Source organism: Neodiprion lecontei, chromosome 3 (genome assembly GCF_021901455.1).
Source record: "Neodiprion lecontei isolate iyNeoLeco1 chromosome 3, iyNeoLeco1.1, whole genome shotgun sequence".
NCBI lineage: Eukaryota > Metazoa > Arthropoda > Insecta > Hymenoptera > Diprionidae > Neodiprion > Neodiprion lecontei.
Genome location: NC_060262.1, coordinates 32,630,476 through 32,657,198, shown reverse-complemented (window position 1 = coordinate 32,657,198; position 26,723 = coordinate 32,630,476). Strand labels below are relative to the sequence as shown.

The 26,723-nt window shown below is 43.5% G+C and overlaps 1 non-coding gene across 1 annotated transcript; it reads right to left on the bottom strand.

Annotated features, from left to right (window-relative positions):
* Positions 1-21,596: 21,596 nt before the first annotated feature.
* Positions 21,597-21,680, bottom strand: Trnal-cag. The gene has a single exon. It is a non-coding gene; the product is annotated as a tRNA-Leu (tRNA).
* Positions 21,681-26,723: the final 5,043 nt, after the last annotated feature.

Here is a 26,723-nt window from a genome sequence, read left to right as displayed (position 1 = left end):
CAGTAAACACGATTATCCATGATTTGGTATTACGCAAATACGGTAATTCATTGATTTTGTAAAATGCAGCGAGTTTCAGTGATTTATGCGAAAAAAGATGATCTTTCCAGCATCGTGCCCACTCACAAGTACAGTTTTTTGGTACCAAGATCTGTTGCGTCAATTCACCGCAACGGAAAACGGTAAATGAGGAAAGCGCAGCTTATTCCCTGGCAATGACACAGTTGTCAAGTTTCGCAGGTTCACCCAGTCCATGCACGCTTTCCAGTGTCTAAGCGACGGTCGTAAAACAGCGTTCTTACGGAATAAGAGCAGACTAGCGAGCAATGTTACGAGAGTAGACGCGTGCGTAGAGGGATACACTTGAATGCATGGTTTTTAACTGTATTTTTCACATTATCCGACCGGGTTTCTGCAGTGTAATACACGCCCCGGAAGAGTGAATAAAAAGATTAGAAAATGGAAAGGTTGACGACCACTCATCTAGCGGAAGATGTCTGCACTTAACGATATCATACGGGATAAAAGTAGTTCCCACGGGATTAAAGAATGCTTGAAACATTCCGATATCTTGGTAGGCACATACAGCGTGTATTTATGCGGGGTTCAGAAGCTAACGAGAGAGCCACGCGGTGTTATGCTTGTAATTTGAATCATTATGCAACACTGAAGTAATGAGCTTACCGAGCCGTTTCTCGAAAACCTGCACCGTGCGAGGGTCATTCGACCAATACGCAAATATATTTCTCTCGATTTTCGTTTTTTCAACAATATTACCCGACGAGTTTCATCGAGACGTTTGCAAAAGTCCTCCCTGAAATCGCGCCGTCAAATTTTTGCTCGTTAAGGGAAACGAGATGACGGTAACCCTCGCCTCGTGAACCTGCACGTAACAAGACCTCAGGATATACGATGCCTCGGCATCAAGCGAGAGCGCCGTGCGAGCTACTCGTCACACGGAAAATGTGGCCACCTCTTGCGGTGGTAAACTTAACCGAAAGAGGAAGCTTACAATTAGTTGGAAGTTCACGGGAGTTGAAAATCGCGGTTGGAGTGTCGAGATCCACGTGGTCCACGCCCACCTGCACACAGACACAGCAACAAACACTCTCTATCTCTCTCTCTCTCTCTCTCTCTCTCTCTCTCTCTCTCTCTCTCTCTCTCTCTCTCTCTCTCTCTCTCTCTCTCTCTCTCTCTCTCTCTCTCTCTCTGTCTCTATCACCCGCATAGGAATGAACGAAAAAGGGATTCGAAACGTTTTGCACGGCTGCATGGGGGCAATTTGCGAAAACGATTTACCACAGAATAACCCGCGAACCGGTATACGACCGATAAAAAGACAATACCGCATTGCGAATCGTAAACTCCTCGGCTCCATTAGTCACAATCACGCGATCTCCACTGCAGGTTTACCATTATGCTATGAATAGGGTGAAATACTAGACGCTGCTGTGCCAAGAAATATTATCCCAAAGAATCTTGTGCGCAGCTAGCTCGCAGCTAACTATTCGCATACCAAGTCCTCTTTTCGCATACTTGGTGAGCGGGTGTGGCAGGTAAGTGGACGCAACGGCCTTCGCTGCTCTTGAAACACACATGTTTCCACGAACGTTTTCTTCTTCCTCAAAATAACCGTCAGCGAAGTCAAAAGAAGACGTGGATTTTAAATTTTGTATTTGCCTAAAGCTTTACGACTCCATCGGTACGCCTACACCCTACTCTAGTGAGGAAGCGTTGAGGAGTCCAAAAGCTGGTCGAACATTTTCAATCCAACCCTCACCTTGCTCGTTTGAAACATTAATTATTCACAGGGAATTTCCCGCCACGGGGATGACGATTAATATTCAACTGCACCGTTGCTCGTTGGAGCAGAATCATAAATACTGAGACTATAAAGCTCGCTGTGTGCCTTGATACAAGGATCGACATTTTTGATGTCCGCAGGCCGGGTTACATATTACCTCCTTATATATGAATAAGCGCGGAGTTAGCATCCGAGTTGAATTATGCAACCTCAGAGCCTAGAGCGCATACTGCACGCTTCGGGTCTACCACTGCTGGTATTTACTACTGACTCTCAAGAATCTAGATACGGACCCAGGCCACTGTTATGTTCACGCGCGGCTCGGGTGTACAGTTATGGATAAGTTATTGTATAAGGTGGATCATTAGCGGATACATAAACAAGGTGCGTTACCTTATAAAGCGGTTAATCGTGCGCGGATCGTGTGCCGGCTCCGGCGGCATCCGCACTCCAAACGGGCTGCAATAAGCATCCGCGCTGGCAAAGTCGCATCAGCCTGCATCCTTCTGCCTTCGTCTTTGTGCATGCTTGAATTGGTCCGATTCCTCGTACCTTAAAATTGTGAAAAAAATGAAAGGCGGTCAAGTCGAGCGGTAATATTTAAAACCACGAATGACAAAATGGTCAAATTTGGCGTAGCTATAAGAGGTATTCGTTCAACCGCAGATCACTTTTTGCGATCAGTCACGAATCGCGATGGCGTGAGCAGTGTCACGGTTTGCAATTCGGGCTGATCTGGTACAGAGACCGGCGTAGTAAATCTGGAACAACGCCAAGTAAATGAGATGCAATAACAGAGTAATCATGAATAAAATCGAACGGCAAGAAGCGAATATACCGTGTATACATCTAAATGCTTATGTAGATCACTCGATTGCTGTACAGTTAGATTGATACGACCGCAGCCTTGCTTAGCGGGGTGCGTCTTACGCCTGCGTAACAAGGTCGCGTCTAGGGATATTTACGAGACGTGATTATAATTGCGTGCGAGAAAAAGTGCAGAGCAATAAATAATAATTAGCTTGTTTATGCAGGGGTAATAATTTCTGATAACGATCAAAATCTATGTCACCCAAGTGTTTGTACACGAAATATACATACCTGTAGATACACTGTTTACTTTTTATTAATTCTTCGTAGTTGAGCAGCGTATCGGTACCGTTAAAGATCCAGGAGAAGAGTTTCATTACCAATGACAATTAGGCGCATTAAATTACCGTATGAATGTTCGTCATGCAGCTGTATAAATCGCTGTAGGCATGCGGCTCCTTATTGCCAGCGTATAGTATAATATAAGAGCCGGCCGAAAACGGTATTTAAAATGCGCTCACACGTGTACATGAATGCGCGTACATACGCGAGAACACAACGCAACGACTCCATAATACGTTCCGCTTCCCTATTTCCATCCTTGCGAGTTGTATCCACGCCGTTGTGCCACTGTGTAATTACGAGATTCTTAATCGCGGGTTACGTCCGTTAAAATCACATGCAACGCCGGGATGACCCGGTCTCCTTTTTCCCGCTTTGGCGAGGACAACTTCTCTGCCCACGTATGCCACGGTATACGGACATCCAAACGCCACACGCGTGCATCATTCCGCACATTTGCATACCGCGTGACACCGGCACGAGGAAACGCCGCTTCGCGCCGACTTGTACGCGACTGTAACGTCATCAGGCCGGAGCATCGAAGCGTCGGTACCCTGACCTGTGCCTTCCAAAGCCACTTCGTTACCAGTCCCGTAACCCAAAGGCCTACAAGCGACGCCTGGGCACCTTATTCAGAAATGGTCAAAGGGGTCGAGCATGCTGGAACACGTCCTATCGATTGGACCAACGCTTTTAGCAATAATTTATCGATAGCGGTGCCGTGCAGGGCCGGGATAAAAATAGACGAAGAAGCGAGGGACTCCGTAGTAACGAAGCATTCTACATCCGAAGGTGCAGAACTCGACGACCGTCTCCTTCTTCTTTTTCTCCTTTTTCCTTTCTCCGTTGACAAATCGTGCACGCGTCCCGATTCATTACAGCGGAAGCTGAATTATAGAACCTCGTCATCGAAACGGTTTCCGTATCGATTTGCAGATTATTAATCGGGGAGTACGTAATTCGAATTTGCCTATTTGTTCCGGGGATCTGCAAGCCGGCGTGTGCTCGCGCCCTCCGGTCAAGTTGAATCGAAGAGGCTTGAGCGCGTTATTGGAACCTTGTATCGCGTTAAAATATCGTCCGTTCTACGCTGCTGTCAATTATTGAGATTTACGGCGTACTCCGTCCTATTTGCGAATCTATCTTCACCGTTCGGGTTCATCCACCCGCGATAATAACTGCACGATCGCATGAAGGACCTAAACTACGATCAAGCGTCGACGGAACTGCACACTCTTGCCCGAGGGTCAAAGGTGCGGAATTCGTTCACCATTACAGGCGCGCCGATCGTTCTTGATGAACAACATTAGCCTAACCGGAGTCGTGGGTTGAACGAAGTCCCAGCTGACTAGGGAGGCGAGAAATTAGCGCTTTTCGTTCGAGGAGAATAATTTCAGTCCCAATATAACTGCACGCGTTAATGTTTTCCACGCTGTACCTAAACGTAGAATCCTCCGCGATAGCGGGCACCGTAGCTTATCCTAGTCGTTTAATGAGTTTGCGTGCAACGGTCGGGTAATTACCAGTTTGTAGACATCGCGATGGCGTAACCATCAAGCCACTTATAAACAAGACACCGGCTTTTTTCCGCGCCGTACGAAAAAGGAAGTCGGAGAAAATTGAGCAGCCGTCGATATACGTATACGTACATACATACCTATAAATACAGGCCGACATTTTGCGATGCGCGTGTACGTGATTCAAAACGCTCGGTACAGAGCGTGTTGATTTTTCTGAGAAAACTGTAGGCGCGTTTTAATGGCGCTAGTCGTACTCTACGTACCTACGCGTCGTTCGGTATGTACCTAAAACCTTGGCCGCTGCAGATTTCTTACGTACAATACCGAACTTCCGCCCCATTAGCACTCACCGCTATCGGCCTGAACGTTATACCCGCAGCCTATGAATGTAACTACGGACATAATCATTACCTCGAACGCGAATACTTAGGTAGGTACTGCAACGAGTGCTGCTGGTGCTGTTGCTGCAGCATCTGCAGGGATGCTGCGCGAATGCCAAACCCTCGATATCGTCGCTTATCCTATACGCTGCAGAAACTCGTACAACAAGTAAAATACCACAGAAAACTACACGGTCCCGCTTCCCGAGTGTTTCTACAATACCTACGCTCTTTGTCCCTTCTCTCTGGTTACATTGTAGCCGACGAAGAGAACGGGAATTGCTCTTGCGGAGGAATAATATCCGCGTATATCTCTTCTTCGAGACACGTGAAGGTGAGCCAACGGGGATGCCGAATTTTTATCCCTTTTCCAATCGCAGCCTGAATACACACATCGCCGAGTAATGGCACCGCGCTCCTGCAGAAGCTGCGTGCAGTCGAGAGACATTTATCGTTTGACGTAAAACGTAGGCGACGGGTTTCGTCCATCCGGCTGACTCTCAACCTCGACGTACGTAAATCAAGCGGCGACCGTCTCCTCTGGGATTGAGTCGCTCGAGGTGTACTGCTTACCGAAACGTATATTATCGTATACCAGGTGTACCTTCGTGATTTGTACTTTGTACCAAGGTACGCTTTATCGCGGCTCAAGGTCGGGCTCCTTGACGGCCCTTCGGTCGCACATGCGAGTGACCATGGTTCTCTCCTTAGTTACCGGTTTCTTTTATTCCAACCTGGTGACGGCGTATTTTTTTCGTTGCAAAGGATGTTTGCCGCGGCCGTCATAGACCGACGGACGCGCCAAAGCTTGAAGGCTCTGTTCGCGGGTTCCGTGATCCGCAACGCGGATAACGTGGAGGTGGCCTGGTAACACGTCGGTGAAAATTCCGCGGAATCATCGACCGTGTACGACTTTGATGGCATGTATTACACGGTGTTGCTGATACGTTGTGGATAAACGACTTGGAAATCTAATCCGGCTATCGATCGGCGCGGATCATTCATCGGTTCGACTCTAATTTCGTGCAGCCTTCTTCCGGGTGAAAATTGTTCCCCGGCTAATTTGCCTCAATTTTAATCCTGCTTATTCTCAAGAACATTTAACGGGACCGTTTCTGGGCCCCAATTGACCAATCTCAGATACTTATACGAGTGCTTTAGGCTGGTAATTTAGATCCGAGTTCATTGTCTAGTTGCGCGCTCAGAAGTGCAGGTCATTTCACGGAAATCGAGGTAAAACTCTGCATGACTCTGCAACTTCAGGTACAGTCTTTGAACATAAGCATTTCTCAAGTATGAAAATAAATTTCAACAGGAGATGAAAATTGTGTTTGTATAACACGCGTTGAATCAGGTTAACTCCCTTTGTTTTTCGCTAGAACTGGCATTGATAAACCGTGTAAGGTGAATTCTTGGAGTGATTTGCAGGGTCGAGAAAATTCTTCAGGGAATTCGGGATTCGAGGCTGTGGGATTTCGCTCTCATGACTCATTCTGTTGGATGTAAAAACAAATGTTTTAAAAGTTTCCGTCGCAAGTACATACGCGGAACTAGAGACAAAGATACGTGCGGGCATTACGAATCCGAGGCCTCTGCAGTGCTCTAATCGCGGTATATAAAATAAATTTTGTCGGACATTTGTTAAAGTCTGAGAAAATTGCCTTGCAAACATCATCACGGACCGCTGGGCTCCGTTGGAAAATGGAGACTTGCACACCGGCAGTAAGTCCTTGTAGGGGAGCGCGGAGGCTGGAGGAGCTGGTTTGTCCGTATCCCGAGATGAAGAAATAGAAAAAATAAATAGGCAGGAACAAGGATGAAAATAGGAAGGAAAGCGCGGTGCAAGGATTATGGACCTATTGTGCCATTTCACTTGTACGCTTCGGTTGCGCGTAATGGGGTAGGTTATATATGCTTCGCGATGAATTTTATTGGGATAATATCTGCTGCCGGGTCAGTGGTTCGATTACAGCGTGAAAAGGGCTTGCGGAGCTGGAAGCGGTGCCAAGGGTTAATGACGTTTCATTTATACCTATGCCGATAAAAATTAATTTCCATAACAATTGCGCCATAGTTAAAATGCTACATAGATTATACAGTAATACTGCAGGCGTGAGTTAATAATATGTTAAAGTTGATTTATTCTTTCGCGGAGAGAGTAAAAACGCAGAAAACGAACACGCCAATTAAATTCAAACATATACGCTACTTTCCGACCGAAGGGCTCTCTCGACGTTAATGGCTTATTTGCATGTTTATTACAGTAAGTATGTGTGCACGTGTGCTGCATGCATACGCGCATGAAAATGTCCTGTATCTCATTTATTCCTACATGTATTTGTATAACCAACCGACACTCTCAGTGGCTGATGAGCTCACCGTTATATTTCTGTAAAAATTCCTCTCCGAACTTCGCCTGCAGCCTGCGAGCGCCACGTGATCACTTTTCAGGGTAAAAATGCGAGTTTCAAATTAATCATATCTGTTCAATTCTTCTTGTCTGGGGCGGAGCGAGGCCGCAGAAATTGCGGTAATGGAATATTGGATAACGCGGAATGAGAATACGAGGGGAAAAAATTTTCGCTAGAGAAAATTCAATATCAATATGAACGATAAAGTCGCGCGCGCAAGAGCGAATGACGCACGAAGCAATTAACCGCGATGATTGATGTCGGTCAACTTGAGTTGGACTATTAAATTGGACGCTGCGCATCTTTGGACTACATAAAGCTACATGCTCGTAGCGCCGAAGTGCACCGGCTACTTCCTAGATAAATACTTGGAAATTACGAACCCGAATTATAGGTACATGATTGCACCTTCCATCTATTCTCAGGATAAAAAGAAAAGAATTAAAAAAAAATATGCTCGGGTCAAGAGCCTCGATAAATACCGGCGTGATTCGATTCCATCTCTCTATCTTTTTCTCTCATTACCGGTAATATAATATCCGATCAGCGATGAAAACTGCTGCGCAGACCGCGTTCGACCGAACCGATAATGAGCGTCTATTTGTGCATCCTTTGCCCGTATAGAGACGAAGGAATTCTCTTTACGGTGGGATGAAAGTTAATAATGAAGACATATCCATATTTTGTCACTGTCAGAAGTAAGACGTCGTATTTCACACACATCACACTTTCAAACCTATAAAACGCGATGTGACCCATTACTTACTCCATTTTCGCAGTTTGCAGATCCACGTGGCTGGCCGTTCGGCCAAATCGAAACAAACGGCTAAAGTTTGGTTTATATATTTGATTATCTACAGCACGCCTGAGAGGATATCCTTTATAGCTGTGAGCACAGGTGCCCCACTCGGCAGTGTAGTTCACTTGGAAATAACGGTAATGTCAGAAAAATATTCCCACTATAACCAATTTCATATGCGTTTTTTATATCATTGCTCTGAGGTAGCTTAAATTAAAGTTAATCGAAGCAGCTGTAGAATCCTGTCCACAGATGATTCTCTGTTACCGACGACAGATCGAAGACGAGTACGTACGATCCAGTCCAACTTGTTCCTCTAGACTCGCGATCCCGAAGGGCGGTCTTCTCGTGAGATACTCTATCTTCAAGGGACATCATGGTGAAATATAGGGATAAGAAAAACCATCGGTTATACACTTCTTTTACGGTCCCTAGTGCATGGGACGATCGGCCGAGACATGCCTCCTGCACCCTCATCGGTTGTCAGTGTGCCCTACTTTTCAACTTCCGTACCGGAAGCGCTCTTAAAACGAACTGTTATTCGGCACCGAAACTTCGAGGGCAGGATATTTGTACCAACGTATTTTGGAGGGCGAACTGCTCCTAAGCTGTCGGAGGAGTAGGCGCGGAGCGATGGGAGCGGCGTCTGGATAAGAGTACAGTAATTCGATGCACATTGTGCGGGAGCAGCGAACCGTTCAACCAAGGACCACACGGTACGAGACGTGGTCTGTCTCTGATCTCGAATTCCGGGTCATTGTAATTCCGCTCGTCGTCAGCGCAGACGAGGTTCGGACGCAAGAGTCACACGAGCCAAACGGAAGAAACGAAAAGATCTCACCGGACTCTGGAAGCATTGATCGGCGTCCAGCGAGGTTCCTAAACGCCCGTCCTTGACAAAGCTGCACAATTACTGCCCGTAGGGATTTCCAGCTTCTGGTCCCCGGGCCATTCGTACCCGGAGGATACTTCGCCAAGGTCGAACCCGAGCTGAAAAGAGACGAAGAAAGTGGACGGTGGACGTTCTAACAAACTCATAGATGACGCGAACGTGCCAATTGACTGGCCAACAGAGACTCGATTACATTTGCCTATCCGAGCTTGCATCTGGGTGGATGACTGCAGGTTACTTCCCTGCAGGGCGTACCGACTGAGGCCACTCACCGCTGCGTGGAGTCGAGAACGTCCGAAGTGACGAGTCGGCCTTCTCCTCCTCAACGTCCTCCACTAGCTGCGCCATACCAAGGAGGGAATTTATACCGACTCCCGGTGTTAAAAATAACTTTAATTGGTAAAAACACTACTCGACTAACGGTCTACCTCGTCAGCCGTAAAGACTGACAACTCAAGCGATCTGTATCAAGCGACGTTCAACGGATACAGCCCGAGGACTTGCGGACTAGCCGTGTAATTTTCGTAACATGGCCCAATTCGGTGGATATTCGTGTGAATATATACGGTATGGCGAATATTTCTCATAAGGCGATGGTTCGCAAGGACAATCTGCTCCGAAGCTATGACAGTGTAAAGAATAAAACGCAGCTACGAAATACCCGAGAGATTTGCCAAATCATTTGGCAAACGGCTCAGGCACGCGATGTATGATCATTGAAGCAAAAAATATTCCCGGTTCACCTACGGTAGCAATCGGAGGTTAATTCCTGGCGCATATTAGCCACTGAAATCTTCTACTGTTTAATTCGGCTGTATAACAGTTCACTGTGTATGCATGACCGTGATTCGAATGGGATGAATGCGGCTCCTTAATTTAACCGCATAATACCCTGTGCAGACTTGACAACCGCTGGGGGCATGACTGCAGGAAGGAAAGAGGATGGAACGACGCCTTTCAACGTGATTCACGATCGTGCCGCAGAGTGCCGCGGATGGGGGATCGATAGACGAATAGATAAGAAGTGGCACGCTCCTAGATTGTGCGGCCGTATTACTTTTTGCCTCAACAAACGGGTTTCGCTATGGGAAGAAGGTGTCATCTGCTCGGTCGCGGTCTTCGTTCGGGTTAACGGGAGACACATTTTCTTCCTTCCTCATCCGTAAAATAAATTATCGATACCTCGCGTCGCGTCGCCTCCTTTCGAGGCTCAGGACATACCGTAGTTATCGTCGACAGACGTAGTTTGCCGCAAAGGCGATCGTTACTTTAATAACAGTACAGCATACTGTTCGGTATCTACATGAGATTTTAATTACGCTATGATGGCAGACGTGACATCTGGAAAACATCGCGATGCAGTTTAGTCTGAAGATTGGTCGGCGGTCTTAACGCGGAATCAAATTCCACGGATGTCGCGAGAACCTATCTTTTGAAAAAATGAATCTACCGATGAGACGTATGTTTTTTCTTTTTTTTTTTTCTTGTCTCCTTTACCAAATTATTCGCTGGCAACGCTCCTGGAGCAGCAGCTGTAGCAGCAGCAGCAGCTTTGAAAGATGGAATGAAAGTTGAGAGACCCGAGCGTCTCCTGCTGAGATAACAGTATTAGATGTTCCACCGTGTACACGCACAATTTCTTCGGTCTCGTTCGCGACGGTACGCTGGATATCAGCACGCACGTACCCGTATCACGTGACACACGTGCAAATTCCGTTCCCCGTGAGGGATTCATTTCGAGTTACATGCGTGTATTTCGATCGGGTGAAAATTACCCCGAAGGAACAGTTATTCAGCTTACGAGGATGTCCGAGTCGGGAGAAATATTTCTATGATAACTTTTACGAGTACGATGATCACAACGATTCTCCAAACGCGTGTCGGTGTGAAACGCGCGGATCGTGTATAAGACGTACCTTCGTACGATCCGTCAGTTCGAGGCAATTTCTTCCGCGTATCTTCAATTTATGATTAATCGTCTTCTTCGTTCAATACCAAACGGTAAATCCCGTCGCATTGAAGTTATAACGTTGCACCTACGCTAAACCATCACACGGAAAGATATCCGCAAGCTTCCTTTGCGATCAAGTCAGCTCTTACAATCATTAATAATCACCATTAGAAGCCCCTGTCTTAGTTCACAGACACTTTTGCCTCGTGAGAAGATTTATATTTTATATGGAACGGATCCTCCACCACGTGTAAAAGCTCAAGGGTCTTATACCGTAGATTGATATTTCATTTAATTGTTCTTCTTATTACTGCGACTTTTCTCTTTCGTCTATTTTTCACACAAACAACCAGGGCTTAGGAGTAATTTGAAGACGAAATGGTTTCAGGTGGATTCTGCGAGAAGATGAGTAATTCTGTCCAAGGATTCATTCGGCTATATCAGCACTCGCAATCAGTGTAGCGTTTCACATTGATATAAATGCTTTAGATAAATGAGCGCCGTAAGATATCGCCAATTATGCACCGCGGTAGTTTGTCAATTAAGGAGATTAATCACCCGTAAAATACGTTTGCTTTTATAATTTGTCGGCTCAAAAGCGAAACTCAATCTAAGCACGTCAGAAGGTGTCTTCGATCAAGGAGACAACGTTTCTTGGTCTACAAAAACAGTTCAACTAACGAACTAATGATAAAAAAATCAATCACTACAAAATGGTAATAAAATTCGAAAAAAATCACAGCAAAATCACAGCACAATAAATATTGTAAACTAACTGCGAGAATTTTAAAAATGTAGGGAATTTATTCTAAAGTTCCGAAACTTTTAAACACCTCGTGTATTCTTTGAGGGGCGGGGGGGCTTTTTCGACTCCGACGCAACCGTGAGTTTTGAATTGGATTTACTTCCAAACAAACTCCCCAAGTTTCATGAAAGTTTACGAACAATCAATTCTTTTTAAAAATAATCAACGGGACTTCTTGTTTAATAATTTCGGCAATATATTTTCAGCGACGTATAGGAAACTCTTCAACGTTTGGAGAGAGAGTTTTGGATTTTCTGTCGAGATTTTTAAAATTATTTTTGGTATTATGATACCTATAGTATATTTTTAGGTGAATTTTATTTCAGTCCAGCATTGAATCGTGATGTTAGGTAGGTATTAGATACCGTTTTATGTTGATTCCACGTAGATTTATGTATCACTTTATCACGCTTGTTTGGCCCTGTGGCTGTTGACTCGTGACCTTTGCTCTGTTTCTACCCTTCTTCTCGATTTTTCTCTTTCAATAGCATCACTAACACACCTTAGGTATTTGTTACTCTGTAACTGTTCACCCTTAAAACGAATTCCGACGCAGAAGAAAAGGGGCTGTGAAATTTCATTTACAACCATGTGACTCAAATAACTCGAATATACTCGTATATTGACTAGACGAATACATGCGAGGTCACAAAAAATGGGGGAGAACTTGAAAAACGACAAACCTTTTTTCAATCAGAAATAATTACTTGCACTAAATAAGTGAGATTGAACGCTGCTAATCAACTGGGTTATCAACAAAAAAATACTCCGTCCTGTATGTATATAAATAATATTAGAAAATTTAGGCAATACCTTTTAATATCGATTCCTGTTTTACATGGATTGGAGCAGACTTTCAAAACATAACGATTCATCGATAAAAAGTGATAAAACCCGAAAAAGTATGGCTGAAAGTGCGCTCGCAGAAAGAAGAGTCACTGGGAATGGATTTAGCAACTTGTTGGCGGAAATTCGTGAGCTTTATCATATTTTCATCAAGTTGAGAGGTTTTAGAGGTAACAAGTATAAAGCGTGACATTTGGCGTTATAATCAATTCATGAACTCTTTATTCGGTGATAGAATTTGAATAACATGAGTTTATGAGGTTCAATATCGGTAATTACTTCTGACGATCAATAGATCAGAATACGCGTCATCAGGAAGTTGACTTCGCTTAGTTTTCTTCATTAGTGTAAAGAATCGACTTCACCAAAAAATAGTTACCACGGGACTAAGCTCAAGACTATGGATATTTCGTTGATGATAATTGACTCACACTATAAGTTCCCCTAATTAACATCACTAAAAAGCAAAGTCGCGTGATTACATAATATTTGAACCTTTTGCCAAGAGCAAGTTTCGAGAAGGTGCCAAGTCATTAGTACGTATTTCCGTCTGGCTTGAAAGCCGCATACTTTTGCACGCGCGTAAACGTGTCACAAGTAGGCACGCGTGTTTATTAGTGGTGGACCATCTGATTCAACGGGCGTAACTGTTACCTATTCACACAACCCCAAAGTTGTCGATTTTTAGAACCAACAGAATAGAATGAAGAGACGGCGACGCGTCAACGTCACCAAGACGTCTCTACGTCTCTCTTTCCGGACCAGACGATTTCTGTCTCCGGAGGTTTATTTTTACAGTTGAAGAAGCAAATGTTCACTGCACAATTAGCGAATCAGACGGAGTGAATTTGAATGATCCATGCTTCGCGTTACGCGCTGCAAGGAATGCCAGACGTTCTATCTGTACTCGTGACGTGAGTTAACCAGGTACAATTATATCGCCGACTCATTGGCCAAGCATTCTCTGGATTTCGTCATAATTCTATTTCTACGCGACAAAGTGCGGCGCGTGACGTTGTTGACGGTTAATTGTACTTTTTAATTACATATAAGTAAAACTAGTCTGCAGAAATAATTGCCGTGCATATGAGCGTTCGTTTGTAATCTAAATAATTGCAACCACTTGGTAAAGCTAAAGAGTACGGTCAATTTTGTTATTTTACTTTTTACATTTGCCGCGGGGCTTTAGGTGAATTTATTCCGAGTGCAATGCCGGCGCGACTCGATTAAGAATAACACATCAACAACGAAGTCACAAGTATTGTCTTCAGATCAGAACACTCACTCTGAATTTAGTTGCCCCATTTTACCACCTTGACACAGCTCTAAAAGAGCCGAAAACTTATCTCGCAAAACTTAGCCAAGGCAACGCGCGCGACGCTTCTAAGTATTTCCGCAAATTCTTCCGGCTCATTTATTTCACTTTAACGAAGTTTCGCGGTTTGCAATTCTCTCCTCCTTCTGCTGCAATGCTGCTGCTGCTGCTACTGCAGGAACTACGGTTATCTATAATTACACTCGTTGCAATCCCCGCTAACAAAAGACACCGCCGTATATCGTTAGAGACGACCGTAGTTTACGATGTGAAATAATTAAGGCGGCTGTATTGGTTAATTCTGAAAAGTGGATACAGACACTTCTTTTGTTTTACCTGATTTTTCTCACTTCGTGGAAAGAGGAATGTCATCATGGACCGTGAATAAGTTTAATTCTCAACCGTAATTCGCATACCATCATTGATGCTTCTCATTAGTCAAATTATCCGTTGAAGTTGGTTCTCAAGTACGTGCACGATGCAAATTTGGTGCTACTTTTTGATAATTTACGAAACGGATACCCGGTTTCGTAAATAAAATTAGCAATTGAATAGGTACCTTACAGGCTAGGTGCTCGAATGAGTATAATTGCGGAGAAATGGTTTACATCGAAACAAAGACGACAAATATATTACGAGCGGTGATGTTATAGCCGAATAATATCACGGCGAAACGAGCCATTCGAATTCGTTTTGCGCGAACTATCTTTTTTATTTTAAACGTCTTCTCCGTATATAATAGAATCTTACGTCATTGACTTTTTCCCGTTGGACTGATCGAGGCGCGTGACCCACTTGAATACCCTCTCTCTTTCTTCCTCTTATTTCCCTTTTTATAAATCTTCTTTCAGTCCCCATCCACTAGCCTTCTACTAGCACCAGCGAAAAGAGGCACCGCAAAAAATACCTCGGCTACGTGAGTACGATACATGAATTGTCTAGGTGTAAAAACCAAGCTTTTATAATTCCTTGACTCCTCGCTTCCTCATTATTACACAAACGCGAGTAATCAAAGGATCTTCGCGTCACGGATGAATTCGAGGAAGAACGCCAGAGGACAATGGGAAAAAGAAGCGAAAAACAAAGCGACGAAAGGTGCCGACGGAAATGGGGAAAAGACGGGTGAGTGTCGGTAAAATATTAACCGCAAATTCATATATTTTGCAACAGCGTTTCACGACGTCAAACGAGACTACGAAAATACCTTAAATCTTGCTGAATAAACGAAAAGCCCTAGCCTATATCTCGCTCTCCACTCTTTTCCGGAGCTAGAGGAATGTCTGAGCGTTTGTCTGCTTACCCTCTGGCAGAGAATTGGCGGTAAGGTGGGTGTTACATGTACATAGGTAAACTCATGGCGCTCGAGAGATGAGACGAGAGTCGGAGAACACGGTTTCACTTCCATTCCCCAAGACTTTCGGGGCCAATTTCACGAGATTACTTCTCCAGGGTTGAAGGAGTTGAAAAGTGGAGAACAGGGGTGGCTACATCGAGCCGACCGAAAGTTGAGGGCGCTTTGCGATGCCTGGTTGCAGCCCTTCAAATTCGTTAATGTCGAGGCCGTCGCTCGGATGCTCGAATCCATTCGTAATTACATGCCTGCATAACGTAATTGGTGTAATAAATTGAATTTAATACAAAGCTGGTGCTGCAGCTCCACGGACGGAAGAAATTGCCGTAAAGAGAAAGAAATGACTCCCGGCAAGGATTTCCCGACATTATTTCGCTATTACGAGACGTCCGAGAACGTTAAATCGCAGAGTTTAATCGGAGAGCTGCAAGTCCGTTAATAGAGAGAAAAATAGGAACAATCGTACAGCCACTTGTGCAGAGCGACGTACCGTTTGCGATTCAGAGACAGGAGCGATGGTCCAATTAGGTTAAGAACGGTAAAATCTCCATTGATTCTTATACCGAGCTTAATTTATCGTCAGAGTGAAATCTTGCAGCAAATCGATCGCTCGGGTAACCTTTGCTATTCGAGGAAGCGTCTGCGAAGCAAAACGCCGAGGAGAGCGTAACTGTTCATTTTAGGTACATCCAAAGGTTTCGGTATACCGATTTAATACTGCACCCGAATGCGGTGCTCGTCGATTAGTCGTTGATTGCAATCAAATCATTAGTCGGGCCGCGATCGCAATTATAACAGTAAGCGCCACTGACCCGTATTCAATCTCTGCGTCACTCCGTCAAACTCCAATTTTAGGAGGGCGTTGAATTCCTGTTTAACTTCCGGATTACGTGCTAAACTGTGAATGGTTTCGCCCCCATCTTTCAAGCTTAGCCCCATTCCATTCTCCGAGTGTATTTACGCTTATAATTAATCTCGGGTTAGTTCGAGTGTTCCCATGAAACCGGTAACCTTACCTAAATAAACGGTTCAACACTCTTTGCAGAACATTTGCCAGAATTTAATTCCATCATTTTTATTTTTAAACAAGTTCCAATCACGCCCGGAAATCGTTACGTCGCGTTGATCGATCGTTCGTATTTCATTGACGTAGCCTCGATTACCAAAGTCGCCTGTACTTCCTCTGCACGAATATCTCAACGCATATAATCATGCTCCAAATCGGGTTTGTCATATATTAAAAAAGTGAACCGACACCGTTACGTCGATGCTGAATAGTTGATTATGGCTTTTGCATTGTAAGTAACGTCTGTTATCGTATAAATACGTAAGCGGTAGGTACGTAAAGTTCCCGTCTTCTAGATGTTGAATGTTTAATTTTCAATTTTCAGACTTCCGTAAATACTTCACGTCTCTACTACCGTCAATTTCCATCCTCCACAGCTTTTCATCCGACTGTTTATATACTCTGCGATACCGAAAAAGGTCTCGCGCATTCACGTATTTCATATTTCTATGCAGCACAGGAGAAGGAAAACGGTTGAAAATCCCATCATGTGCAAAGTGAGAATTGTTCCGCAGGCAAAGTATTCCAAGGCTTTTAACGTCTCGTTTGAAATTCTCACCTCTGAACTCAACCATTATACTAAATTGATATGTTCTTAAAGCCCGCCAACTTTTTCATTTATAACTGGTTTCATTTACATTTTTTGCTCGTGGCTTACAAGTTTTGCACGTTTTTTGTAATTCCCTAACTTGCCAGTTCTCGTGAGATCATAGTATGATCGTGCAGTCGGCGACTTATTATTATTATTATTATTATTATTATTGTTTTTTATTTGTCAAGCCAAATGAGCGTCACTCGACCTCTTTCGCGAAGATTTAATGTATATCTTACTAAATTATCTTTCTCTCTCTCCCTCTCACACACTTGATTGCAATTAGCTAACGACCTCTGATGCAGGAAGTCAATCTGTCAATCGCTGCATCTCTGAATTACGTATTTTCCAATCGATATATGCATGCAGGTCAATTACACTGTAGACACCTTAGACTAGAGACACACAAGGTATTATCGCGCATGTGTAGGACCACGATTTAACCCTTCCATCGCTGTCCGCAAAACCATATGTATTTTCTCTCTGAAGTGCATCGTCATTTGACGAGGGTTCAAAACTTCGCCTTTGCGGTACGAACAAATTCAAACCTGTAGTACAAAATTTCCAGCAAAGCGTATGAACCGTGTTCATTTGAAGTTTAGGATTCGAGCTTGAAATTGAACCGAAACTTTTCCTCCCCTCGTGGTACGAAATAGTACGAAACTAGGGATACTGGGTCAATACTATCGCTCAGCGCCATTTCGTTATCCGCATATGTATGTGTAAATATGTAGGTATGTACGACGCCACGTGAATTTGAAAGGTCATTGGGAACTGACGAGCGGGAGTAAAGTCTAGGACAGTTGGCGGTGTCGTCTATAGTCCAGACCACTCTTATACCCGCGGAGGTATAAAATTCTAAGATATTCGAGTCAGCGTTTGCAGCACTTTCCGGGCCGCCTTGCTTCATTCGCCGTACGAAAATAAAAGGGCTCCCAGTTAAGTGTGCTCAGCCAAAACGAATTCCCGTGTTATTTCGATTGGATCGTTACTATAAAAGAGATCGTTCGATAGTAATCGAGTATGCAAAGTACCCCCAAAGTAACTTGACCGAAAAATACAAAAAAAAAAAAAACCGTTTGATTTCACATTCGCCCATTGAAGAAGATCGCACGTAAAAGAATGAGTGCCAAATTCTCATGTGCATCTAGAGTATAAGATGCACCATTCAAAAGTTTTCGCTACACATGATCGCTCCGAGAATTCTGACCCAATTAATTTCAAATGTACGTCTCTACTCGGGGCACATCCTTTTACCGCAAATCGCTCCTGAAATCCGGGACGAATATGGAATAATGGCCGAAAGTACACCGACCCGCGTTTCCCAGGGCGCGGATCCGCGGACACGAAGCCATTGGATATCACTCGGATCTCGGATTCTGCAGCCCATCGCGTAACGGGACCATGGAACGCTGGAGGCAAGGCTGCAGCCATCGCGGTATCCAAGTTCAAGATCTCCGCGAGAGAGAGGAATTAGGAAGGCCGTTTAACGGGGCGAGGAGAATGGGAGGGACTGTGTAGGCGAGTGATTCTTTCTCGGCTCATGACGTAATGCGATTTCGCGACGACGCTCATCGCCCAGAGACACGATTCCATCCTTGGATCATATATGTACGTAGGTACGCGAATCTGGAACGACTTGATGGTTCGCGTGCCTGGCGCCACGGAGATTCACCGTCAATGCATGAACGGGATCGGGCGGTACATACATTGAATTTTGATGGAGTTCCCGGTGTAGATCGGGTCAAGGTATGCTCTTTTAGAAGAAACGGCGACAGAGCCGTTCCAGTGAAATCCGACCGGGATTCGCAGCCAACGAATATATCGGTACGAAGGCTGAAATCATCTGTTTTGCCCCCATTTCTCATCCAGCAGTCGTCACAGATAAAGGACAAATAAGAGCTTTCATATGTCACAAAATGAACAAGGCTGCTATGTCAACCTGTGTTATTGAAAAAATAATCTTGTTTCGGACTTTAAACTAATAACACGCATTTACCAGTAAAAGCATTTTTCCCATTTTTTTTATTTCGCTGCCTATTAATTCGTTCAATAAGCTGCACGACCCTGTTTGTTTAATTTTGTAACGCCTATTTCGTTACGATACTTTTATCTTGGACAGCGATTGGGGGGGGGGGGTCAGTCTGCAGAGCCGAAGGCGACGATTGGTGCATTATAGCCTCACGGTGAGTCCAGCCAAAATAGCACTTCCTGTTCGTCATTACTCGTGAAGTGGTGCCATTTTGCCTCAGGGGGTAATTCTTGCCCACGTTCCAACAGCACGAATTGTTTGTCGCTAGGAAAACCATGTCACGTATTGCCAAGGCGGGAGGTATAATGATAATCCAACGCCTTGGAAAATTGCACGGTCAGCTTCATTAAACCGAGAATTGAGATGCGTAATTATGCGTCAAATGAATGGTCAACCAAGCGAACCGTGACCAGCATCGTTGGGCTTATCAAAATTTCGCGATAAATGTGTTTTCGACGATCGTGATAAGAGGTTTAAATTGTACGAAGATTACACCAAACTTTACCGCCAAAATTAGGAGCTTGAATGAACCACGAATGGCGCAATTAAAATTTCTCCGCGATAAGAACGACTTTCAATTACAACTCGGCCTGATTCGGAACGTCTCAGAAGATCTTGATAAGTTCTCAATACTCTTTTGTCCGTAGTCCTTATCTAACAATAAGTACCTTCGGGTACACGATTGTTAGAATTTTGTAGCCACCAGTTACGGCTTTCAACCTTCCATCAAACCGAGCCTATAGGATAACTGTAGATTCCTCGATCTTTATACGCCAGGGTCATGATATAGAGGATATCGAAATTTATATCGGAAAAAAACATTGAGACTGATTGTGAGTAACGGGCAACGTTTCACACTTAAACCCTGAATACGACTCTCGCACCGTACCGCCTTTCGATAATGGATCAATTACAGGTAATAATTGAATCGATCCGGTTCTTGCTACTATTCCATCAACCACATAAATTAAATTCATTGTGTTCCGGGCGACACTCGACTCTGTTATGCAGAAAAGTTATTCGCTCACCTTCGTCCCGGTTTCACATTATTCGCACAAATAAACAAAAATTCGTGTAAGCGTTGCAGAGATGGCGCAGAAAAATGGAGTAAATAAATAAAAAAAAAAAATTATCGCGAGATTGCCACCAAATTTTTGTACCTGTACAATGTATCATAGATGAAAGAAGAAAAATATACTGTTAAGTGAACGCAAGGATCTAAGCGTGTTTTTGCCACGTAGCTGTACAATTGAGCCAGAGTTTAGTAGATGCGGGTAATTAATGACCGCTGCAAAGCTCAAAGTGCTAAAAAAATATGAGTTTTTTAACCAACCCACCTATAAACTTCGCGAGGTCAGTATAAGAACGTTGATAATGATCCACTTTGAAGCAGAGCCATTTCCGTCTAAGTTAAAGAATCCATAAACCGAGTTCTGAGGAACTCGAAAGGTGAAAACTGCGCGAAGCCAGGTAGTCTCAACAACTTTCCGAAACTGTATAAAAAATCTTATATACTTTACACGTGAATGTGGGAAAGCTCAAGAAACCGAGAGTAATGTAAACAGATGAATCGCTGATTTTTATTCGTTCACAAGGCACTCTTGTTTCTCGGTGATATTGCCTACTCGAAATTGTACACAAAGAAAATGAGCAGAAAACTTCGGGTGAAAGGTACTCCCATTGTCAAGGTACGAATGCAGGAACAGATGGAACTCGGCTATTCACTGTATTGATAATTAATCGTGCGGGATGATAATTCATCAGGATTCAGGACCGATCGGAGTGGCAGCTGAACGTCGGGCACGAGGTTGAAAACGCTTGAAATAAGCACAATGTTCGGAAAATCGAACCACGATCAATCAAATCTCACGTGTTTTGGACTTCTATACGTAACACCGCCCTAAATCATCCTGCAGTATATCAATGAAACCTGAATAAGTATCGATATTGTTTCACGAAGTTATGATTAATGATCTTTGAAATATCGCGCGATGTGAACCGTAAGATATTACTCAGGCTATACAGTCAGCTCGGGGATCCTGAAAGTGCCGTAGCCCCAACGCCAACGCTAATGCTCGTCCATAAAAGCAAATGGTGTGTTTCCAATTGGGTCAAATGTTGGCAAGTGTAATGTGAGAAAGAAGCGAGTCGGTGGGTAGCGCAAAAAGTGTAAGACGAGCTCAAGTGTGGATTCCACTTTGAGCTAACAGGATTTGCGAGTACGAGCCGTCAGGCAATGAGACAAGTGGATGGCGGATCGCGAATTTGCATAAGACAAAGGCGAATTCGAATCCCATAACGCGGACCTGAACCATCTGAAGACGACGTTTTTTCGCTATTCACCGTTAAGAATAGCCACGATCAGTTGGTAAGGCATGAATTCCACAGTAGTGTGTAATCAGGTGTAGCACACGAGTACCGGTAACCTGAGCAATCGATGAATAATACAGGATCACGTTGCTTCAAGATTGAGTCATGACGAATCGACATAGGTAAGTACATGCATAGAAGAGCTTCTCAAGATCGTTTTTATCTTCAAGCTTACCACGACATAAAGCTCTGGTTAGTCAAGTCTGGGTTGATCGATATTTCGAAAACTTTTCATACGCTTAATTACCCGACAGCGGGACGAATCGACTGGCGAGAAGAAAAAGTGTTGGAAAAGGAAAAAGCAAAAGGTTGTCAGAAGTGGGATTCGAACCCACGCCCACAGAAGTGGACTGCGACCTGAACGCAGCGCCTTAGACCGCTCGGCCATCCTGACTTGCGAATATGATCAGAAATAGAGGTTTCAAAATAACACCAAATCTCAGTACACCTCCGTTAATAACAAAAAATAAATAAATAATAAAATAAAAAAGCTAGATCGTCAGAAGATCGCATTCGGAGAGATGAATATCGCGATTAACCGTGTTAAAAAAAATTAAAGCAACCAGTCTGGACCAGCAGAAAAATGGTGAAATATTTTTAATCGATTGATGCATCATCTACATGCATATATTGCATATATCAATATACGCATTTTTCAACATATTAAGTGATTTGAATTTCTATTAACAATAAATTTCGTCTCGAACGCGACGCGTCGCGGCGTCGGTTTGTGCGTGCATAGTAGATATCTCATATCAGTGATTTGTGATGCACGCAGTGATCTGTCGGCAAACCGAGGTACTAGTCTAATTGTAAAGCTCAACTAGCGATAGATAGAGCCACCACGTTCTTGGCTTTCGAACGCGGCAGTTCTCCCGCCAGGAAACGAGTAGCGTCATATATCTTTACGAAGACGCTCGTTGTTTTTGCGTTTTAATTTCATTCAACAGACCGGAAAATATGTGTGGTTACAAATTGCGAGATTCAATTTAGTTCGGAGTATTTGTTATTTTTTTTTTCGATTGTGTTACGGAAATCGAATGAGTTAAATTTAATTTACGTTCCACGTAAAGAGGTTTCAGTGATAAGTTCAAAACTTGGATGATTTTTAGAGCAACGGTAATTTTCTGTGAAATTCGTTCATACTTTCTTTGATCATTTTACGATTTTGCGATTGTTTCGAATAATTTTGTTGACGAATTCTTATTTCTGTTGAGTTTGCAATTCTATAAATTCTGTCGGAATATCTTTGCAAATCTCTAATTCGTGGATTTAAACAGAAAATGTCCACCGACATCGTATACATTTACAATGTTTCAAAATTGAAAAACTTAAATCAGACCAATGGACTTAAATTATATTGAAATATCAAAAATTGTAACAAACGTACTAACAGCATTGTTCTTAACCAGGGCTCTCGACGTCCATTATTGATCGAAATAGAGCGCCGGCAACAAACTTTGTTCGTATAATATTAGCCGGACATGCATTGATTCCCGAAGGAATGTAAATTCGCGATTTCACTGGTACAAACAGGGAATAACACCAATTTACCTCTGACCTGAAGCAAAGCCTCGACGGGGGGGGGGGTCAAGGGGCTAAAAAATTGAAAAACATATTCGTATATACCTAGTATAACACGCTTACACAATATTGGTAAATCAATATTCCCTGCAAATTTAATTAAAAGCTTCTACACCGCGGAACGTGGATGGGAATCGGCGAATACCATTTACCTGTTATGAAACTCGTGTTTTAGAAATTAGTGCAAAGTGGATAATTAGGTAAAAACTTCACGGCATAATAAAGCAGGGCGCATGCCTGTGTTCGTTACAGCTTGTTCGCAATTGTAAATTCATGAGCCGGTGGCAAAGAAATAAAAGTTATAAAAGTACAGTCGTTTAATTTCTGACATCATTTATTAGGTGAGATTCAATTACCTTTAGGCTGTACACCGGGGTCAAAACAACCCCACGGCATGTTCACCGTGAATTCTATATGAAAAACATCCAAAACAATCTGATTCGATCCAAGATAAAGAATGAAATATAAAAGACGTCCTCATGTTAATATCAATGTAAACGAAGCTCAAATGTCTGGGATTAATACTTCATGTATTAATACTTGAATAGTTTCTACGCAATGATTTTTGTTTGGGGTCTTCAGCGACTCCGGTGTAAAACCACTGTTACCATCACAGGAGGTGTGCAGCGTGAAGATTAAATTTTTTTATGCACCTACATTTCGTCGGCTTCGCGTTGGTACATATTCAGTCAATAATTCAAAGATGTTAGTTAGTAAAACGTGAGTGATTCTAGATCTTTGCCTAAATGATGACCTTTGATACAAATTTAACAAGCTCAAACCCCGTCGAAAACAATTTTTTTTTAATGTAACACACGTACGATTTCAGTGTTAAAATATTTGTGCACTGTTCTTGGATAAATTTCCTAACACGTTCTTACTTATCCACAAGGTAAAGGACCTGGACAGCCAAAACCATGGAGCGCTTGTCCTGGAAGTCGAGTTTCTCCAGGTAGCGGGCCTGGAGCGCAGAAACTACGCAGCGCTTGGTCAAAAGTCACCAGGTTGAGAACCCGGACAGCCAGAACTACGGAGCGCTTTTCCTGGATGTCAAGATCCACCAGGTGGAGGATCTGGACAGCCAGAACTACGGAGCGCTTGTCCTGGAAGTAGAGTTTCGTCAGGTAGCGTACCTGGAGGGCAGAAACTACGCAGCGCTTGTCCTGGAGGTCAAGTTTCACCAGGTAGGGGACCCAGAGCGCAGGATCCAAGAGATAGAGTACCCGGTACTCGAAATCTGCGGAGCGCGATTCTCATCCGTCCGCTCAACTGCGCGGTTAGTTCCAGACTGAGGAATTTCCGTCGTCGACGATTACTATAGATCGATAACGTCAAGAAAAAAAAAATTTTGAGTGACGTCACTCTCTGAATATCCGAACATCCAAACTTTGGTTTCGAACTTCAATACTACGTATGTATGTATGATATATGATGTATGATGTATGATGTATGATGTATGATGTATGATGTATGATGATTTTGAAATTTTTGCCGTCATAGTTTCCAGATTATTTTTACTTAGCTTACATCATTACTTCAATAAAAAAAAGAACAACATTATTCTTCCTGTATATTTAGGGTAATTTTAAATTCTGAGCTTGTCAACTCTAAATTAGAACAGAATTCATATTTTCAACAGCTGCTCTGTATCCGCGTGCTGTCGCTAATTCTTCGTTCGGCCAAGTCCGTTTATCCTTCGTCAATTTTAATCTGCACTTCCCAGTTAATTACCGTGAAACCGTATAACGATATGAGGCGGACAAAGTCAGCTGGGCAGCATTCTACGTGGTTTCTCAAGCGGGAATAGAGAGAGACAGGTTCAAAAAGGACTTGTGTGCATACGCGATGTACAGATACGAGTTAGTATCTGTCTGCTCAGCCGCCATGCAAGCAATTTATTCAACACATTTCTGTACAACAAACATGAGTGACATCCTGGCAGGAGAATTCGACGCTGTCTTGATAACCGCGAAATCTAAGGGTAAAATGCAGTGGAGAGTTTACGGTAGGTGCAACTCGATACTCTCGTGAACTTTTATCTTCGAGAGCGCAGAAATTCGTCGAGTACCATTGAACCGGCAGAAAACGCGATAGCGGAACAGTTTTGCACATTGATCGAGTGTCTAGCTGCTTTTGATTTCGAACAAAGTTCACATCCTGCATATGCATATATACCTCTATATAAGTGGCGAGTACTTAATGGATTCCAGTTAGCAAATAGCTACGACATTTTTCCAAATAAACAAAGGCAAACCGCCGTTTATGGAAGGGATTGATTATCCTTGATTCCGCAATCATGACGGTGGTCTGATTAAGCCTGATCCTTCGTCGCTAGATTACTCATGAGTATCATACCCGTAACACGTATTTATGGGTTCGACATACGGCAGTGCAGCGAAGTGCTCGCGTAGGAAGCAGCATACGTGCGTCCAAGCTAATAACCGAATAATGAATGGGCGTTGGATCTAGGAGACGTAACGAGGATGCAGGATTTCGCGATTTGCGCCGTGATCCAACGCGTCTGCAAGACAGCGCACCGCGTGAAATGACGTATGCTTAATCGGCTCCACGGAAATGTAAGTACGAAAGATCATTTACAGAGGAATGGTTTTCAACGCACTTCTTGCGAGGTGCGTTGAACACCGGGTATCGAATCAGTTGGTACAGAGAACACAGCGATCAATAAACGAGGATATAATTCAGAATGCAGTTGTTTATGGTCGTGGTTACGGGGAATGGTTCTCACGGTTTTGAGTAAATGCCTGTAAATCTAGATGCATTCAGCGGTCACTGTCAAATCGGTTCAATTTTGCATCGGCATTCGTGTAACTATCAGAAATTCAGATATCTGGACTCGAAATCAACCTCCATCATGAGCAATAGACGACAGAAATAAGTGGCTGTAAGACAGACACTCGAAAGGGTTTCGAACGAGGAGCGTAGTGAACCTCGCCACTTGATGGTACCGATGAACCGATATCGACCCTTTCTCGCGAACATATTGGACCCATTTTCCGCACGAAGAGGTTCGACACGGCGGACTCGCACCGCGGTTTCGAGTCTTGAAATATTTCGTGATTGAACCGACGGCGGCGATGCTGTTCACGTATCAATCACTGTCTTGGGCGATTCGTTTTTTGTTTCATTTTTATTTTTGTTGAAAAAAAAAGTTGCCGATAACCCTCAACGTGCGATATCGTTTTCGAATCTATTACCAGAATTGACAGACGGGGTAATATTGTATCCACCTCGAAGGCAATTTCTCGCGCTGTTGGTCTTCTCGTTTTATATCGTAGCTAAGCGTTAACCGCGTATATCACTTTGCCTGAATGTGTTCCAGAACAATGGACTCGGACTATAAGTCAGGGTTCTTACTTCTAACTAATTGCAAGCCGGAGTTTCCCGATTCCTTAATCACTTTCTTGGGCTATTCAAGGTGGAAATGTATATTCTTTGTACCAAGCTTTTGTCGCAAAATACGTCAGATGTTACAGGCTTTGATGAAAATCTACTGCATTTTTTTTCTGTACTTGAATAAGCTTTACGGAGTAAAAATATCGAACTTGTCTTCAACGAAAATCACACAGGTTATGGAACACCAAGAGCAATGTGCGAGACGTACTTTTTTACGACAAAAAGGTGATGTCTGTACAATGGTCTACTAGGTATATTCCAATCCACCGCACGGATTCATCTTCTAAAAATCATAATTCTCTACAAAAAGATAATAACGCTTTGTCAAAGCGATGTATTCCTAACAGATAAACGACAGCGTGACATTCATATTTGCATGAATCGATTTTCAGGTAGCCAACAGTTTTTACAAGCTTTACAACCTACTGACTAATAATCG